The sequence below is a fragment of the Engraulis encrasicolus genome, chromosome 5 (genome assembly GCF_034702125.1).
Source record: "Engraulis encrasicolus isolate BLACKSEA-1 chromosome 5, IST_EnEncr_1.0, whole genome shotgun sequence".
NCBI classification, from domain to species: domain Eukaryota; kingdom Metazoa; phylum Chordata; class Actinopteri; order Clupeiformes; family Engraulidae; genus Engraulis; species Engraulis encrasicolus.
Window position 1 is genome coordinate 16,844,213 of NC_085861.1, and position 5,480 is coordinate 16,849,692.

Genomic DNA, 5,480 nt, shown 5'->3' on the forward strand with positions numbered 1-5,480 from the left:
ATGACACCAGGCACTTTGATTAGTTGTTAACTATGTTGGCACATATCCTACCAGGGATTTTGGCCCATTTTTTTCATTGCAAATAGTTAAGCTGGTCCAAATTGCATGGATGTTGAGGATGGACATTCATTTTCAGCACTCTTCAAATACTATCTAAAGGATTGAGGTCTGAACCACTCAATGACCATGGTTTTAGTATCCTTGAAGAACATTTGAACTATTTTGGATGCAAGTTTTGGGTTATTATCTCATTGAAAGATCCAGTGAAGATCTTAACTCCCTCTATGAGCATATTTTTGCAAGGTCACTTTACACATTCTATCATAATTTTCAGTTTTTATGGTGCCGTACACCCAAACAAGGTTTCCTGTGACTGAGGCTGCCACAGAATGATGCATCCACCACCATGTTTAATTGTGGAAACCATCTTATAACGATTCAAGGCCTATCCCTTTCTTCACCTGACAGAATCAGAATGCATGCATCAAAGCAGGTGCAATTGAATATCATCAGATGAAAGCAGAGACGTTCAAAACTCATTTTGGACTTTCAAATGTTCACAGGCAAAGCTCAATAACACTCTGATATGCACTGCCTTTAGTAAAGGGGTTCTTCTGTGATGATGGCCCGAAAGCCCAATATGATGACAAGCCCTAACAACTGTCTTTCTTGGGGGGGGGGGGGACCTCCAGGTGAGGCCAGGTCAATAACAATCATCTAGGCAGGTGTCCAATGCTTCTTTGGTCTAATGAGGCTAAGCAGTTTCCACAGTTACACATAGTGGAAGGGCATCACGTTTAGTCTGTTATTCAGCCTCAGACACAGGGAGTCTGGGTCTGAATCTGGATTGCTGGGTCTTCCAACAACATTATAACCCAAAGCATACATTTAGATTTGTTCAGAGGTTCTTCAAGGACACTAAAACCATGATATTGGAATCACCCACTCATAGTCCAGTCCTCAATCCCACTGAGAGTCTGTGGTTAATGTCTATGCTCAGCATCCATGCGATTTGGACCAGCTAGAACACTTTGCAGTGAAGAAATGGGCCAAAATCCCTAGTGGGGCATGTGCCAACCTAGGTAGCAACTTATCAGAGCCTGTTGTCAGTTTTGGTTCATAAATGGCGCCATATTGACTAATAATGATCAGGGGGCTAATCATTTTGTCCTTGTCATTTTTGCCCTTTTTTGTTCAAACTCATCGTAACAATAGAAAAATCCAAATTCAACTCATTGAACATTATCTCCATCAGTGTATTTGTTTCCAGAATAACAGAAACGGTTAATAATGGTCATTCTTCCTGAGAAATCAAGAGAAATGTCTAATTTCAGGAGGGGGGCTAATAATATCGTCCTCAACTGTATCTTCCAAATTCACCAGAACATATATTTCAGTTCATCTGGATACTTAAAATTGTAAATCCAAATCCACAGAGTTGAGATTGAGGGTATATACCGGTAACCGAGTCCAAAGAGCATCACACATGCACAAGAGATGCTCCGAGTTCACTGTACAGCTCCATGCCTTGTATCACAGTCTCTGGCACGGGATGTTCCTTGCAAACCATATACGTAGATGTGCAGTCTGCCTTTGGATCACTTCGCCACTCTAGTCCTGATGGTGGAAAAAGAAAATGCAGAAAGCTTAACACTGTGCACACACTTTTTATGTAGCTTTAATGGCACTAAATGTAAAAATGCTGATGTCTAGTGAATGGCAACCATGGCCACTAATAGGGGGCATTTAATAGTGTGCTTGTCAGTGATATGCAGGTGCCATTTATCGCATGCTCTCTTTATTGGGGTGCAGATCGTTTGTGAACATCATAATCAGAACTGTTCAAAATTCAGAGTCAGTGAACCTAGAGGTGGGCCATGCGTCTCCCACACCTAATGTCTGACCTTCTAATACGCAATACCCAACTTCATTAGATTGTTTGCAACTCAAACACAATGTTTCCATTAGCTGTTGGAGCCATGAGTTATCCTACCTTCCTTCTGGCAACGCCTCCCTTCTCCTTGAGAACCTCCAAGATGCTTCCTCAAGTATCTGTCAGGCACAGGAACTCTGCATTAACCTGTCAAAGACACATTACAAGAAAATGACATGGTTGTCAGGCCCAGTTGTGTTGTGCTTCCTGTCTGTCCTGTGACTTGTGACTATGTCTTTCTATCTCTGGGCCTGAAGGTGGGGCAACACCTGTGGTCAAGTCACAAAGACATCCTACAGGACAGACATACATCAACACTTAAATACTATCTGTTATGACATAATGTACCACCACACTTACTTCACTCAATGTCAGCAACGCAGGCCATGCGGTGTAGACTGCCAGCTTATCTTAGACAAGCCTTTTGCACCTATGACAAAACACATAATTAGAGTGCTGGAGTTGATGTTACAGAAATTACAAGATAAGATGAGGGCTAACATCACAATGGCATTGACTGACTTCCTGTAAAACCTAAGTTGAGACCAGGGGTCAAGGAGAGTAGAGTAGCCTCAACCAAATATAATCTGCCATATCAAATATGCCAATGTCAATATGATGTTGACTGACACATGTTGTTGGATTACCAATGATTTTGCATCCTCAAGCAACTCCACACCATGCATGAAACACCACTTCTTGTTGTCTATGGCAAGCAAGTCAGGTACATCGTCACCACTTTTCAGACTGGGGAATATTGTCACCATTTAAAAATATTGGTAAATAACGTGACTACAGCCACTTAAGACAGCGTGAAATTAAAGTTAATTAAAATATTTTTCACCATATCCTTGTTTCATACAATACAAAATAACTGTTGACACCATGCCAACATGAAAATGATAATCGGCTAAAAAAATATTTTTATTCTCATTTTGCTTTGGTGTAAGTTAAGTGTTCAAGCAAAGGGTAAAGTGTAAAACAATTGAACATGGACAGAAATCCTACCTTTTACAATGACTGTCTTAAAAGTCACATCTTCCACTCGCACCGGGTGTAACCATCTGTGAAGTTGAAAAACAGAGGTAAACCTTTTCCACAATATCGACAAACATGGCATTTCAAAGGTGATATTCAGGACTGACCAATAGTGACGCCCATTACAAAAATAAGATGCGTATTTTGAGTAACATGTATGGCATTACAAGGCAGTAGCAAGCTAGAGAGCAATAGCTAGCTGTTAAGCTAAACAGCTGCAGGTGTTTAACTATGCTGGTAATTTACACTTCAGACTGGATAAACCTTAAGGTTATTTTTTTACTCCTAAAGATGTTGCACAAGGTAAGCTACTGTTTAAGAGTGGATATTTGAATGCAAGATAAACAGCTTGTCAGATCACACAGCATGATCTAACAATATTCGTATCAGTTAACTTTCCATACAGACAAAAACGCCAAAAACATCACAATAGCGTAATATACTTCACAAATTACTGTAATGGTGTCTTTATACAAGCATATTGCCAAAGATGACAAGGATTGAAACGGATTATGAGACTTACCCGGTTGAAAACGATTGCCTCAATTTCAAAGCAGGAGACCAACTGACGAACAGGAAGTGACGTAATTCCATTTCCGGTTTTACTCTTTGGTGATTTTTTTGTTTTGTTTGTTATCCCACCTGAATTACAGCATGCATTTCACATTGTTTTGATTTATGTAAAATATTTTTGTACCAATAAGGTAACAACTTGGTGCCAGCAGGAAGAAGATAAATACTGTCAATGGAAATGTGTTTCGACAGTAGGCGATTCATTTCCTACTGCCACCTACTGTTCTGGAGTGTGATGTGCATGTCAGTTATGAGCTTTTTTCAAGTGCATACATTATTTGTTTAGATTATTTGTTTAAAAGTTCATACACGGACAGTTCAAATGGTGTTTATATGATTTCAATGAATCATTTTTCCATTTTATAATAATATTCCTTAAATTGTATGTATACATATTTCTTAATATTTACCAGGACCCAGAAACATTTTTGAGTGTGCCTTAAATGAACACAAAAAAACTGTTGCCATTACTGTTGCAGTTGTGCAACAGGAAATAAAATGTGTATTGAAGCACATTATTTTGTCAAATCATATTGATCTAGATTTTATAACTTCAGGTAGGCTATAGGCCTAGGTTTGCATATTAATAGGCCTATACAAGACATGTCCAATTAGTGTAACGATGGAATCTAATGATAGATAACAAACTAAAAATGTCGTCTGGACAGATGCTGATATTTCTGAAGATATTCACTTTTGTTTTTATCAGCAGCAAGGACCATGCTATACATCTTATCATAGAATTAAGTGAAATAGCTCACAACCTTTTTTGCTCTGATGACGGAAACCTTACAAAAACTGAGACAGAGCAGCATATTAAAAAAGTAGCATCCTGAACAACAACATGCCCCCTAAGCAACATTATATGCAACATTTACCTTCACATATAGCGGTACTTTGATGAGACACGTGTGCATGAGGTTAGAATCAAGCATTATTTGTTTATTCTAAATTTCTAAATTAAATTAGGCCTATAAAATGTCTGCAAATGTCAAAAGCAAAGCAAAATGGCCCTGCCGTGGGCAACCGGTAGGGCACTCGTCTGCCGTGTGGCCGACCCGGGTTCGATTCCCGGTCCGGGTCATTTGCCGACCTCTCCCCATTCACTTCCTGTCCACCTCTCAAACTGTCCTGTCATCAATAAAGTTGTAAGACCAAAAACAATCTTAAAAAAAAAAACATTGCAAAATTGTCCAAAGTAGCCTACCTATCAAACAATTTATTTGCTCATGACAAAATATTGGGCTATTGGGCAACACATCAGTGGTATCAAGGCGTCAGAGGCATATGTCCGTTCAAAGATTAGATTTTTTAAATATAATCTCTGAAATAAATGTCTCTTGGTAACAATTAGGAAAGACAATAATCACCTCCCTATTTTTTTAATATATGTGTCATTGATTCTTCTACAGTATATTTTGCTGTGAATATCAAGTGTTTGACACATTGAGATGGGATATAGATTTACAATCATGAAATTGCTATGCCAAATGCTGCACAGACAACAGAAATGTCAAAGCTATGAATCATGAATGAAAATCTCAATGACCCTATTCATTTGTATGCAATCACAGTTGATTAGCTAGAATATCTTAGTGAGATGGAGTCAGTTCTTAAAACAGGTTAATTTGGATGGTCTTATTGTCTTGAAACAAGTAAAAATGTACTCACAGTCTAATTGTTAATGCGTCTGTCAGTAATGTGTGCTGTTTCAAGGAAAAAGCTGCTCAGAATTAGTTTTATTATCTAGGTAGGATAAAAAGATGAATTTTCTTGAAACAAGTCAAATAACCTTAACATTTGTCAGTCTTATCAGGAAAATACATTGAAAAACAAGTGTAATGAGACCAAAATGCTGAATTAAAGTATATTACACTTGTACAGATTTTCATTTTTTGCAGTGTACTTGGAGCAGCGAGTGAACTGCCTTACAAGC

General features: G+C 38.4%; 1 long non-coding RNA gene across 2 annotated transcripts; it reads right to left on the bottom strand.

Annotated features, from left to right (window-relative positions):
- Positions 1 to 1,375: 1,375 nt before the first annotated feature.
- LOC134448332 (uncharacterized) lies at positions 1,376 to 2,755 on the bottom strand. Of its 2 annotated transcripts, none has more exons than XR_010034740.1 (3): positions 2,581 to 2,755; positions 2,294 to 2,363; positions 1,376 to 2,080 (listed from the first exon to the last, which is right to left on the bottom strand). It is a non-coding gene; the product is annotated as an uncharacterized LOC134448332 (long non-coding RNA). The 2 variants fall into 2 exon arrangements; XR_010034739.1 differs by lacking the exon at positions 2,581 to 2,755 and having other exon boundaries at positions 1,376 to 1,617; positions 1,994 to 2,080; positions 2,294 to 2,549.
- Positions 2,756 to 5,480: the final 2,725 nt, after the last annotated feature.